Source organism: Mustela erminea, chromosome 12, assembly GCF_009829155.1.
Source record: "Mustela erminea isolate mMusErm1 chromosome 12, mMusErm1.Pri, whole genome shotgun sequence".
Lineage (NCBI taxonomy): Eukaryota > Metazoa > Chordata > Mammalia > Carnivora > Mustelidae > Mustela > Mustela erminea.
In genome coordinates this window covers 83,215,317-83,230,169 of record NC_045625.1, presented here as the reverse complement: position 1 = coordinate 83,230,169, position 14,853 = coordinate 83,215,317, and the positions used below count along the sequence as shown (strand labels likewise).

At 44.3% G+C, this 14,853-nt stretch overlaps 1 protein-coding gene across 3 annotated transcripts in view; it reads left to right on the top strand.

The window, feature by feature from the left end:
* Window positions 1-14,853, top strand: part of PIP5K1B (phosphatidylinositol-4-phosphate 5-kinase type 1 beta) — a 290,962-nt gene that overhangs the window by 61,319 nt on the left and 214,790 nt on the right. The window lies entirely within an intron of this gene.

Here is a 14,853-nt window from a genome sequence, read left to right as displayed (position 1 = left end):
ATACACGAAGTGGGTGGTATTCCTAGGAAAATTTGCTTTATCAAAGTGGCTCCCAGCAGAGAAATCCTAAGTCAGTAACCTTGCAAGAAATGAAAAAGGTATCAAAAAGCGCTCTCTGAATTCGGAGCGCAAGCCCCAGACGGCCTCAGTGAATTCTTTGCACATTCAAGGCTGTTACTCACGAGGGTGAAATTACAACTTACTCAAAGGGCCTTTAACTGGGACGTTTGGTATAAACCAGAACTGTCCGATGTGGACCTGGAAAGATGTTCACATGAAAATTTCAGCATTTTCTAGCATACCACAAAAGTCAAACTTCCGAGGTGAAGATACAAAAATGACCTTTCTACCAGGACTTCATGAAGGTAGTGTGTGTGCCTATGTGCACTCATCTCCATCAGTCTTGCTTATGAATGTTGATGCAAAACCCTCCAATAAAATACCACCAATAGAATTTGGCAGTGCATCAAATACCATGAGCAGGTGGGGTACATCCCAGGAATGTGACCTCAACTCCATATTAGATCGAAAAAGGAGAATCTTTGTGGTCATCTTAATCAGTGCCAAAAATGCTTTGCTAGAATTCAACATCCGGTGATAAATGGATTGTGGCAGTGGCTACGTGACTGTACATATTTGTCAAAACCCCTTGAACTGTAGTCTTTCAAAGGGTGAATTTTATTTCACGTCAATTTTGCCAAACTTTTTAGAAGATTAAATAAAATCAGTCTGTGGTAACAACAACAACAAAAGGAATACATATTCCTGATTTAAAAAAAAATTGGGGGCACCTGGGTGGCTCAGTGGGTTAAGCCTCTGCCGTCGGCTCAGGTCGTGATCTCAGGGTCGTGGGATCGAGCCCCACATTGGGGCTTTCTGCTTGGCAGGGAGCCTGTTTCTCCCTCTGACTCTGCCTGCCTCTCTGCCTACTTGTGATCTCTCTTTGTCAAATAAATAAAATCTTTAAAAAAAAATTAAGTTGGCATAAGTAGAATAAGTTAGAATTCGTTACTTTTATTGCTTTATTTTAAATCCACAGTCCTGTGCCAAACCAGCGCCATACTTCGTGAAACCCAAGAAGCATTCCCATTTAAATCAAATGCGTGGTAGGAATGCTCACTTTCGCTGAAATTATAAACCTGACTAGAAAGTACCAGCCAGAAGATAAGAAAAAAAGTAGATCCATAAACACTGGAGTGGAAGTTTGAAGCCTGTTATTTGGCAGTATTTGAAGTGCATACCCGGGGAGGAGAAAATCACCAGAATGGTGAGGAACAACAGAAGTCAGTCGGCTGTGTGGCCAGTTCTGACTGGTGCTGGCGGGGAGAGCGATGGGGGAGAAAAAGACTCATACAGCGGGCGCCTGGGTGGCTCAGTGGGTTAAGGCCTCTGCCTTCGGCTCAGGTCATGGTCCCAGGGTCCTCGGATCGAGTCCCGCGTCGGGCTCTCTGCTCAGCGGGGGGCCTGCTTCCTCCTCTCTCTCTCTCTCTCTCTCTCTGCCTGCCCCTCCCCCTGCTTGAGATCTCCGTCTGTGAAATAAATAAAATCTTGAAAAAAAAAAAAAAAAGACGCATACATCACCAACTAGGACAGGTATCACGGTATCGCCCACCATCATTCCTAGGCAGTGTCTCACACCTGGCCCCTGCCACGCGTTCTTCTACCTGAAGACATGACTGTTGTCCTCTCCTAGAGAGCATGTGGCCAGAGAAGGGTTGAGTATTAAAAAAAAAAAAAAGATAAAGGATGTTATGAGACAAGAAGAACCAGTCATGGGTCATAATGGCCAAGCCTGTGCCTGGCTTTATACCTTTTGATCGGTATTAGTGTTAGCGTTTAATTTTTTTTTAATCAATGTTAAGCAAAAGTGTTCTCTGCAGTTTTTTTAAAAATTAGACATCTGTTCAGTGTGAAAGTGTACATTTTTAGAAATCTGGATTTTTGACCCTTTAAATAATGAGAGGCTCGAGCACCGATTACCACCCTTCTCTCCAAGAGCAGCATTGGTGGGAGCTGAGCGTGGCTGCTTGCCCCATTTAGATGCCCGAGGGCTCTCCGGTCTGCTAAGTGCAATGCTGTTTATCTTGGTGATACCTCTCCGTCTGTCTGTCTGCCCTTAGAAGCATTCAGTTAGGTCTCCCGGTGTTGGTAATAAACTCAAGAGAGGTAACGGGGCCAGCTAGGTTCTTAGTGGTGAAGCAGTGTCTGTAGGAGTCGACGGGTCACTGTGTTAGGAAAAGTGATGCAAGAAGCAATTGAACAAATTGTAAAATATTTGCTTCATTAAATACACAGCTTGTTCATACCCAAGAACACATCCCTGATTCCCCCATCATAGTTTTAAAATTGAAAAATTGTTATTTTTTTAAAAATACCGGCTGGAGGGTTCATATTGCCGGGGAACTGGCCACGGGCCACTTCTTCTGCAACATTCTTCCTTGCGGGTTCTGGAATACGTGCGGAATCCCTTTGGGGCCAGGGTGACCTTTCTCTTCTTTGACACATCATTAAGGTGAATTGAGCCTTTAGATTTCATACATCCCTAAAGCAAATTAAATACGGAAAATGGACCAGGCTTTCACCACCATTTACATACGCTTTGGGGCTTTTTCCAGCTTATATTCTGTTTCTGGTGGCCAGATCATCTAAGTATTCTCAAAGCAACACCATTAATTGCCTTTTACCTCCATTTTTTTCTGACGTAAAGTGGAAGTTCTTGTGTTGTCAGTCATGGAGAGGGTGAAAAGTGTGGCTCTCTGAAACCGTAGCTCTGTGAAGAAGGATATAATTTCCCCAGATCTGACGGATCTGAAGCTAAAGGTTATTTAATCGACTTTAAATAAATACTTATAACCTATTCTTGGCACCCTCAGCTCATCTCCTCATCCACTTGAGGGCTTTGCCTCTCAAGTTTTTTTTTTTTTTTTTAAATACCATCTACATTTTTCTTAACCATCTTAACCATTTCTTAACCATTCTTAACTCCTTTTTTCTCTGGAGAGGAAAAAAAAAAAGTTTCAGAAAGTCCCGTATCTTAAGAACCTTCCCGTGACCCGTGGTTGGTGACATTTTATTGCTTGTTTTCCTCTCAGTCTACACGAAAGCACCAGGCACCCAGTCAGAACTTGAAAAACGTTCTTTCGATCTGAATCAGTCAAGTTTTCCAAAGCTTAGTCTGTGTGGTTGCCCCCCCCCCCCACACACACACACACAACCGGCTTGTTAGCATCTCCCCTGGGGCCCAGCTCCTCCCATCTGCCTTTTTTCTGCACTCCCTTTCTTCTCTCTACCTGTGTCCTCTTTCCAAGGTCACCAGGTGTCACCCAGACACGAGAAACTCCCCCACATCCTTAAATTCTTGAGCGTTTCTGCCACATGTGACAGGTGTCAGATGTCCCATGGGTACCAAGCAGCGCTCGTGGGATGTGAGTAGATCTCTTTATTTTTGCCTCTCAGTGTAAATTTATTCGATGGAGAAAGGTCTGCTCTTCGGAGTGTAAAACTCAGGAACTTTCTGCTCACTCTTAGGCAGTAAAATGTCCTCCTGTCGCTTTAAGTCACTGTCTTTAGTTGGCATGTCAGATGTTGGGTGCCTTGCCAGTACAGGTCAGCTGCCCCCCTCACTGGGTGAGGGTCTGCTGCCTGCGGTGTGAGCGGGGCTCCTGACAGGGTGCGGTTCTCTCTTCCCCTGCCTTTGGCCATCTCACTGAGGTTCTGAGCTCTCTGGGTCAAAACAGGGAGAGGAAGGAGTCCAGGTAATAGAAAAACAAAAATTCTCAAAGCTCTTCCTAATCCACGGGTCCTGTTTTAAGATGGCTTCTCATGCTCCAAGTTAAGCAAGTTAAACCAGACCCTCTTCATAGACGGTCTGTTCTTCCTCTCAGCTGAAAGCAATCTCCTCCTCCTCAAAACTACTCTCACTTGAGTAAGTACTTCTGAGCAGGACAGGTGCTGTGCTCCTCCTCCGCCAGTAGTTTCCAACCTCTGGAGCGCCTTGGATTCACTTGGGGGCGGGGGTGATTTTCTTTTTCTTTTTCTTTTTTTTTTAAAGATTTTATTTATTTACTCGACAAAGATCACAAGTAGGCAGAGAGGCAGAGAAAGCGAGAGATAGAGAGAGAGAGGGAAGCAGGCTCCCCGCTGAGCAGAGAGCCCGATGCGGGGCTCGATCCCAGGACCCTGAGATCATGACCTGAGCAGAGGCTTAACCCACTGAGCCACCCAGGCGCCCCTTTCTTTTTTCTTTTTTCCTTTTTTTTTTTAATGAAAATTACACTACCCTGCTCCAGGCCCTATTGAAAAGGATTGTCTGGACTGGGACTCTGTTGCGTTTGTTTTCAAAATTCCACAGACGATACTGATGCTCCTTGAAGGCCAAGAATGGAAGATCTAGCCTATGTGATAGTTAATAACTTGCAGCTTCCCTCCTTCCTGGACTCTCACCTCCCCTGGGGTCTTGTTCATCTCTGCCATACTCTCTACGGAACCTTCATCATACCAGACTCAGAGGAAGTATTTTGTGGCACAAGGAAATGTGAAATCTCGGGGTTCTGGCCGAGAAGCTTCGTTAGCAATGTTGGTTCCGCCTTCAGATCGAACCGCAGACAGTTCTAGCGCTCAGTCAGGACTGGGTGAGTTGCTCGCTGCGTGGTTGGTGCCCAAGAAAGAGAAGTGAGACCACGGTCTAGTTAAGTAAGATGTCCTGGGTATGGCTCCAGGACCTCTTTTGAGAAGTCTCATTCGTGTCTGGCTGTGATCTAAGAGCTTCACGCATGCAATGTGGACATTCCCAAGAATCAGTTGACAGAGTGACTCTGATTCTCACTTTTTCAGTAAGAAAGCAGAAGCTCAAGGGGGTAAAGTAACTTGATCCCCAAGGTCACACATTTGTAAGTTACAGTCACGATGTAAATGCAGGTTTTCTGACTTCAGAGCCCCCGTTCTTCAGAACTACGTTATAGCACTTTTGGCTCAAAGGGAGTAAAGCTTTAGAGAAATTTGGGGAGATATTAGGGTTAGCTGCCTCTGTCCTCTCTTCAGTGTGCCTTTCTCTCTGTAGTCTGCTTGTCTGTCCTGTGGCCCTGCTGGGAACATCAGTGGCAGAATTTGAGCAAGAGTTTGGGGGACTGTAAGTACCTTGACAAGATAGTTTCAGAAAATCCACTCTAGCGATGTTGATGCAAACTGGGTAAGATTGGAGCCATCCTAACTGACCAAGACTCACTAGTGTTAAGATGGTAGTCCTGGAGTGGGAGATGGGACCCTGTGCTTTAGTAACAAGGGCAGGATAGAAAGGCACCAGATGTTGAAGAAGTACTGGGATGAGAGAGACAGGAAGGAGAGGAGAGATCTAGATGATGTTGAGCTTTGACTTGATTGTCTGGGAGGAGGTTGTGTCATTAATTCCCAGGACTAGGGGATCTGGGGCAGGGAAAAGTGAGTTTGTTCACCGACAAGTCTGAAGGTCCTATAGAACCTCAAGTGGCAATGCCTCGTAGATGGCTGCAGATTCCAGGCTCAAGATGGGTCAGCTGTGTCTAGGAATAGAAATGTGAGTGATGTCAGCACATCAGGCGTAGTTAAAACCAGGGAAGTGGATGCCGTTGCTGAGAGGAGGAGTTGGAAGTGAGAGGGGAACCTATGGAGTAAATATCACAAAGCAGTCTGTACAGACTTTTTAAAAAGATTTTATTTATTTATTTGACACACAGAAATCACAAGTAGGCAGAGAGGCAGGCACAGAGAGAGGGGGAGGCAGGCTCCCGCTGAGCAGAGAGCCTGATGCAGGGCTTGATCCCCAGACCCTGAGATCATGACCTGAGCCAAAGGCAGAGGCTTTAACCTACTAAGCCACCCAGGCGCCCCAGTCTGTGCAGATTTAATAAAGCATCCTTCTTCTGTCCCAGTGCCTTTTTGAACTCAAAGAAATCATTGGTTCTCCTTGAACCTCAGTGGACTGGCTGGTCAAGTTTAGTGTGTGTCATTGCCCCCCCCACAAAGATTTATTTAGTTACTTGAGAGAGACAGAAGGTGCGGAGGGGCAGGGAGAGAGACAGAATCTCAGGAAGACTCCACATTCAGTGCAGAGCATGACATAGGGCTTGATTTCACACCTGAGATCAGGAGTTGAGCCAAAATTAAAGCTAGACCCACCCAGGTGCCTCTAATGTGGGTCATTACTAAAGCTTCCTTCTGATCATTCTGTGATTATAACCCTTTACATTGGGTGTCATGACTCTTGGGACAAAAGGGCATTGATTATCTGCCTGATTTCGTAACCTCACTGGTATCTATAAGCTCATGTAGTTATATGGAACCCTCATCTGACCTTCAGATAAACAGAATTATTACCCTGTACATATCCGGTCCACTGACATTGGAAGATACCCTGGAGCACCATGAATGTGGCAGGTATGAGGAATCCAGTGTATTTCTTGAGGAGCAGTAGGTGAGATGATGAAGAGCTCACCTCTGGGCTCCAGGCCCTCTACCACTTACCTGTTTATGTCGCTGCAGGCAAATTAACTTCTCTAAAACCTCTGTAAAATGAGGATCATGAGCTAGACTTGGTGTGGGGACTGAACAAGTTTATACACGCACAGTACTTAAAAGTTTTTAAGTATCTGGCACACATGTCTTAACATAAGTCTCTATTATCTGATGACGGAAATAATGAAAACTGGTGGAAAGCATCTTAATTGTAAAGGCAGAAGAAGTCTATCCTAGGCTTTTGATTTTCAAGAGGAGAGGGAAAAAGAAAAATCTGTACCATTTCCTAATGAGTAGGAACTTTCTGAAGGCTAAATTCCATGAGTGGTAAAAATAGACTTCGTACTAACAAATGAAACTTTTCTTACATTTGGATTAGAAATTCAGTGTGGTGCATAAACAATGAATTCTGTTACACTGAAAAGAAATTAAAAAAAAAAAAGAAATTAGCCAGTGTAATCTGGGAGGAATTAAGGCACCCCCATTCTTAGTACATGTTCTTTTTTGTTGCATTTGCTTGTCCTATTTAGTTTGAGGGACAGCGGGTAAAAAGAGGAGAAAAAATCATGAACTGCCCTCTTGATTAGTATTAAACCTTGCTGTCTTCAAGTGTCAGAGAGGGTAAGGAACTCTTGGCTGTGCAGTGGCCACCCTCTGAAGCCCAAAAAAAAGGGTCCCTTAAGCATGTTTCTTACCAGTCTTTAGGTCCAGCTTCCAACTTCCTTGGAACATTTGTCCTGTTCCTCAAAACATTCCTCCAGGTGTCTGCTACCTGGAGAAAAAAACACATCTTACGGAATGGGGACCATTGAAGCTTCTTGAATGTTTCTCCAGTCTGTTCCCCTTTACTCTGCTTGTTTTGTCTGAAAGAGGCTATGTTCCACTTGTTTGTCAGGCATAGCCCAATATGTGTCCCTGGGCAGCTTATTAGACACCAGAGAAGGGCAGTAGCATGGCAGCAGTAATTCAAAACAGGGTTTAAAATGAATAAATAAGAATAAGCCTCTGGGATTAGTCCCAATTGAAAAGTTCAGCACGACCAGGGAGGGTAGCTCCTGTCTTTGGGGATTAACAAATGGCTTGCTGTTGGGAATAGCATTCACTGATCCAGCCACATTTTTACTTACCAATGGCCTTTCTACCCCTGTGCGGTCCATGTCTTCTCAGATTTCAGTAAAATTCTTAGAAAGGAAGTCTGTTCTTGTTTTTCTTTGTCAGGAACTGTGACCCGCATATGAACCTTTCATTCATACTTTTTTAAAGCCCAGAACATGTATGTCTCTAAAGAGTACTATGGTCTCAGGGAAGAAGATGAAGAGAGAATTTTCTTCCACAGAATCAAACTAAAAGCAAGAAAACAAGGACGCTCTCTGGTGAGAGAGGTGGAAAAGTGGGGAAGATCATTTTCTGATCATGGCACTGAGGATTTTCTTTCTTTCTTTCTTTCTTTCTTTCTTTCTTTCTTTCTTTCTTTCTTTTTTTTTTTAAAGAGAGAGTGCAAACGGGAGAGGGAGAAGCAGGCTCCCCACTGAGCAGGGAGCCGGATGTGGGACTTGATCCCAGGACCCTGGGATTGTGACTTGAGCCAAAAGCAGATGCCTAACTGACTGAACCACCTAGGCATTCCAGCACAGAGGATCTTAATACAGAGAAACCTGTTTGTACAGGACCTTCTAATGTTTATAAGGCTTAGTATGACATCAGGCCATTTGATCCTCATAAAGAGGTTGTGTCCCCTCTTCATAAATGAGATAAGCCCAGAGAGGTTGACAGGCTTGTCCTAGGTCACAGAGCAAGAAGTATGATAGTCTGACTCGGGTTCGATTCCACTTTTTTCTTTCTTTTTTTTTTTTTTTTTTTTTTTTGTATGGTCCTGCTGTGTAATCATTTCTTGAGCCCTAATAGAGGCTTCTGAGACATCCAACTAGAAGGCCCACATATCAGTCCAACTAGATTTGTAGCCTTCGCGTGTTTTAAAGTTAACTTTATCCATTATCCATAAAGCCATGAGTTAGTGTTTCCTTCTTGCCAGGTGGATCAGTCCTGCTAGGGAAAGATGGCAAGCCAGCAGAGAGAAGCATGTAGCCACAGAACGGGTTATCAGTGATCACCTTGGTTTGTGGCCTACGAGAAGTTTGATGCCAAAGTGAAGGCACCACAAAATCAACGCTGCCTAAGATATATAAAACCAGTGAGGAACGAATGATATCAACTCATTTTTCTCTGCTATGGAAAGACTTCATGCAGTAAAGAATGGGGACTGGGTGGCTCTTTCTAGGATCTTCCCCGATACTCTCCTTTGAGAAAATTGAACAGCGTAACTACAACTCACATTTACATGTTGACTTGAACTTTGCTGAGGGCCTAGGCTGTGAACTTCTGTTGGGGCTTTGAGGCGCCTTTTTACCCTGTGGCCCATCTCCATATGGGCCTGGCTCCGTGCAAGTGGGCTGATGGCTTTCAGCGGTCATGAAAAATGAGCAGTGAGAGGGGTCACGAGTTCCAGAGTAAACTTCTCCTCTGATTTTCTAATCCTTGCTGTTGCTTTGAAGTTTTAAGAGTTAGAAGAAGGATCCTTGAGGGTAAAAAACCTCAGAGAGGATCTATAATGTAGCGGGCTTGCAGTAGTTGGAGAGTGAATGGTTGGTAAGTTTCTGATATCATCTTGTTTTTCTTTGATCAGGATAACTACATTAGTTCCTTGTGGCCAAAATCGTGTCCTTAGGCATAGTTCTCATTCTTTCTGTACCTGGCTACAGCCCCCGCTGAGTTCCTTGACTCCATTTACTTTAACGGTTCGATCTCCTGCATGATGCCGGGAGAACATTGTGGAGCCAACGCTGACTGAACACATACAAAGTTGAGAAAATCAAAGGTTATGAAATGGGCTTCCTTAACTCCTTCATGCCTTCTTAGAAATAACGGACTTCGAGGACGCTTTGGGAATAGGATCAGGAGAGCTGGTGGTTCTGTTGGTGACCTGTAACCAGTCTCAGACAAGTATCTGGAGAGTACGTGAGGTAGCTGGAGTCTGTTGGTGTTTACGGCCCCAGTGAAATGTCACTTGAGGAGTGTGTGTGTGTGTGTGTGTGTGTGTGTGTGTGTATTTCTGTGTCAATTCTCTGGGCTGGCTAGGGCAGCTGGCTATTCTTCGACTCATGCTGTTGTGTGTCAGATTTGGAAGATGACCATTCCAGTTTAGGCTCATGATTCGTGTTTAAACAAAACAACTGCCTTTCTATGAAATATTCTTTTTTTAAAAGATTTTATTTATTTACTTGACAGATTCCAAGTAGAGAGGCAGAGAGAGAGAGAGAGAAGGGGAAGCAGGCTCCCTGCTGAGCAGAGAACCCGACGTGGGGCTCGATCCCAGGACCCTGAGATCATGACCTGAGCTGAAGGCAGAGGCTTACCCACTGAGCCACTCAGGCGCCCCTCTATGAAATATTCTTACTCTCTTCTGTCTTCCATTTATATTTCAAGTTCCCGTTCTCTTTTTCTTTATCAATAACATTTTGAAGTCTAATTCCTTCTACAATGCGGTGTGTACTTTTCAACTATTTAGTTGAATGAATTTTCACATGTGTGTTTTCCTGTGTAACCAGCCCCCAGATTAGGACATGGAACACTTCCTGTGCCCCTCCCATCAGTTGTCCCAACGGTAACAGGGATTTTGGCTTCTACCACCCTAGAGTGATTGAAGATGTTCTTGAACTTCATGAAAATGAAGTCACAGATGATCTAACTCTTCTGTTTATGGACATGTGGGTTGTTCCCAATTAGGGCCTATTACAAATAATAATGCAAGGAGCATTCTTGGACATGTCTTTAAGGACACAGAAGCAGATGTTTGTCTTGGGTCTGTATCCAGGAGTGGAACTGCTGAACCAGAGAGCATACATATATTTTCTTCTGCTAGGTACCGCCAGACGTTTTTCCTTAAGCAGTTGAACTAGTCAATGCTAAGTTCCCATACTATGAAAGTCCAGTTTTCTTCTTCCATATTTTTATTTTAGATCGGTGTTGCTGGTTATGGTGGGCTGTTGAGCTATTTGTCAGTCCATTAAGAGTGTACATACACACATGTTTGTATTTCACATTCATATGGGTGGATTCAGAGGTGGGTGTTTGCCTTGCCATATGCTTGGGAGGTTTTTGTTTTTGTTTTGACAGGCAGAGATCACAAGTAGGCAGAGAGGCAGGTAGAGAGAGAGGAAGGGAAGCAGGCTCCCCGCTCAGCAGAGAGCCCGATGCGGGGCTCGATCCCAGGACCTTGGGATCATGACCCGAGCCAAAGGCAGAGGCTTTAACCCACTGAGCCACCCAGGCGCCTCTGCTTGGGACTTTAATAGTGAAAAACTACCCCTAGGAATTAAAAGGGAACTATCTGTTGGCTTAATAAAATGTAATATTAATCACAATAAAGCTTAACTATTGAATAGAAATCTGCTTTTATGACTCAGGAGTGAGCACGAATATCAACTGTCTAAGTGTGGTATTTAATTCCTGCCCAGAGTGAAACCAGAAGGATGAATTGACTCAGGGACAATCTCCTGAATCCTGCCTCTGGCATTATTCATTTGCAACAGGCTGAATTGCGATTTATGGCTGCTGTTTTCTCTCATTTATCCTTTATTTCTCTGAGAGGAAGCAGTAACTTAAATACATTAAACACTGCTTAGAATCCTCAGCACTGAGCATTTTAATTCTATCAAGAGTGTATCCGCATATGATTGAAAAAGAGTGGAAACTTAGGGCTTTGGTTTCCTCGTTGACATAACGGTTAGGTCAGGTGATTGACAAGCGTGGTCTGGAGGGCACTTTAATAGTAATCTTGATAAATCTTGATAAAAGACAAGGAATCGTCAAAGTGAAAAGTATGTAGAATCAGTGTAGAAAAGCCTGTTATGCTGGATTTTCCAATGACAGAGTTTTCTTGTGTCTGGACGAAGCTGTGCTAGTCTTCAGTCATCGATTACTCATTTGCACGGTGGTACAGTTGCTTCCTGAGTCCTGTGGCCTGGGCCCTGGTCTGGACGCTAGACACACAGCAGGAAACAAAGCAAAGGCCTTGTTCTTGTGGCGCCGACCTTCTTGAGGATAAGAGGCAAGAAAACGATACATACGTATGGGTCATTTGGCGCTCTAGAGCAGAATAAAGACGGTGTAAGGGGCATGGGAATGAGTGTAGGCCTGGTGTTGGGAACTGCTGTTGCTTTTTATAAGGGAAGGTTGGGGAAAGCCTCTCAGTCGGTGACATTTGCATAGAGACCTGACGGGATGGAGCACGTGGACGTCCACCGGAAGAAGAGTAAGCCAGGTAGAGGGGGGAGCATGCCTCGTGGGCCGAAGGGCAGGAAGGGGCCTCTTCCCAGTCGGAGGGAAGGCAGAGAGAGGGGCAGTATCTGGAGGTGGGGTCAGAGGGACAGCAGGGACCCAGGTCAGATAGGGCTGTACAGACCGTGGCAATGACATTGACTTTCTGAGTGGGAATCCGCTGAGAGGTTCTATTCAAGTCTTTCCTTCCAGGAATACCTTGAAGACTGGTTGGAGAACTGACCCACAGACAGAGGCAGAAACAGGGAAATGAGCGATGATTGCTCATAGGCATTAGGCAAGAACCAAAGGGCGCGGATGTTTGATTTTGTGGACTTAGCACTATCTCTGTGTTTGATTAGTAAAGATAATAGTTGTACCTCTCCAGCCGTGGATGAACAGTGTTGGCACATTTGAGCCACATTAGTAATAATTCACTAATATGCAAATCAGCAATATGCTGTGACTATTAAAATTTCTGAATTTAATGCTTTTTTCTGTTTCTCTAATATTTCCTTCTGAAAGCTCTTCTTTCCTCTCTCCTCTTTTTACTTAATTACCATTCTTTGAGCCACTCCTGTTTGAACTTGTCATTTGTGATGCCCCTCTCTCCATCCTCCGGAGACACAGGGAGTCAGGTACTGTCGATAGCTTCCCGTCTCTCAAATCCATCTCCTTTTTTCTGCCCTTCCCAACTTGAGCTTAGACCTTGCTTTCGTCTCCCAGTTAGCCATAGATTCTCATTCTCTAATCCGTGGGAAAGGCTGCAAAAATAATGCAGGTTTTGAAGTGGGACCTTGATTCAGATCAGTTCAGCTCTTTGTTCTCCCACGTCGTGGGTAGGGCCTTTTGCAAAATGTTAAGGGAGAGGGAGAGAGAGTCTTAAGCGCACAGGGCGCAGTCTCACAACTCAGATCATGACTTGGGCCAAAACCAAGAGTTGGATGCTTCACCAACTGTGCCAGCAAGGCGCCCCTCACCTTTTGCAGTTTTTGAACCTCCGTTGTCCCCTTGCAGAATGAGCATAACAATAACTAATTTATAGGATTGTAGTGAGGACTAAGTAGGACGATGGAGTGTTTAAAGTACTTGGAAGGTCATAGTTGATTATGACCTTGATTATTTCCCCTTCCGCTTGCCCACTTTCACTCCATCCTTGAGCTGCCTGGCGGGTCCTAAAGTGTAGCTCTCCTGGTGTCATTTCGTCTTGGCAGAAACCTTCCACTGTTTCCTTTTGCCTCACATGTTAAGTACAGGCCCTTTTGCCTGGTGTTCAGAGCCCAGATTTTCTCACTCCAACTTCCATTTCCAAGTTTTTCCCCATTACTCTTCTTCTCCAAGTACATCATGTATCAGCAAATATGCTATTGTATTATCATGCCACCACTTCCGTATGAAAATCTTGTGGCTCTGTAAAAATTCTGTGCATCGAATCGTGTCTCAAGTTCTGTTGCCTTCACAAAGCTAACACTGTGGACGTGGCTTCTCCCAGTTCTAAAACATCATTGCCCTTGGAAGAAGCCATATGGTACCCAGGTTCTGGACCCAGAAAGCCCAGATTCTGCTCTTTACTCTTATCCTGGTAACATTGCTTCATTTCTGCATCTCCATTTCCCCTGCATGATGAGGACAGTACCTCCCTGATAAGGTTGTTCTGAGGACTTAAGTAAGGTACTACATGTGAAGCACTTTGAATACTGTCTGACATTTGGAAAGCTTAAATCAGTTTCTATGTAATTACAGGCATTGAAAAATCAACATTATAGCATTAGGACCTGTATTTTACAGGGAATTCATATGAAAAGCTACTTTGAGGTACAGTGGAAAAAGAGGCATAGACTGGGAACCAAGAGACCTGAATTCTAATACAGGTCCCCACTACTAAACAAAGTGTGTGACATGTCACTTAGGCTCTCTGGACCTTACATTCTTCAGCTGCAAAAAGAGAAGGACAAACAAAAATCATGATGCTTTCTTTCAGTTCAAACAGCCACCTGGATATCTCATAGCCACCTACAACTCACCTTGCCCAACAGAACTCCTTTAATTTCCACTTTTTGAAACCCACTCCTCCCCCTCTCTCTGTAAATGATAATACCATCTATGTAGTGTTAAGAAACCTAGGGGTTGCCTTTGAATTGTCTGTTCCTTTCAATATCTGAATGGAATCCATCTGCATATCCTCTTGGTTCTACTTCCAGAACATCTGATTCCATCCACTTCTCCCTGTCACTGCTGCTACAGCCCTCGCCCAGTCATCCGCCTCTACAGTAGCCGTGGGTTCCGGATCTGCCCCTTTGCTTCCACTCTTGCCGGCTTTCAGCCTAATTCCCACCGAGCCAAAGTGATATTTAAAACCTAAACCAGATAATATCACTTTCCTGCTTTAAACTCCCTAGTGGCTGTTCATTGTACTTAGGATGAGATCCCGACTCTTCTGTGTCCTCACACCACTCTCCCCCTTATGCTTCAGCTGCCCTTTTTTTTTTCTCATGCCAACTCACCAACCTCATGTCTGCCTAGGGCTTTCTTAGCAGGTGCTATTTTCTGTGCTTAGAATAGTCATCCCCCAGATGTCAACATGACTTGCTTCTTGTGGTTAGATCTCAGCTCTGATGCCCCCTCCCTTGTATCAGTAGTGCTCTATCACACCATCCTGTTTTTTCCTTAGGTTTGCCACTATGTGAAAATAGCTTATTTATCTCTCTCTTTCCCTTCAGTAGAAACGAAATGCTCTCATATTAGGGCCTCTTTCGTGGCAGTGCTTAGTACATAGGGAAAACAAAACAAAACAAAACAAAAAACCTTGACTGAATACATGAATAAACAGAAACCCATTTTAATGAGATATCAAAGTTTGTATTAATTACGTGAGCTAAATATTGTCTTTATTTTTAAAGCGTGAAGCCCTATTGCTTCCCTCCCTTTATACTGAGTGAAGATTATTGAGCACATATGCTTGTCCTAGAAATAGGAATCTAAATAAAATAATAGCAATAGCGGGACGGGTTGGTTTTCCCCCTGATCTAAATCGTTCTCAGATTTACC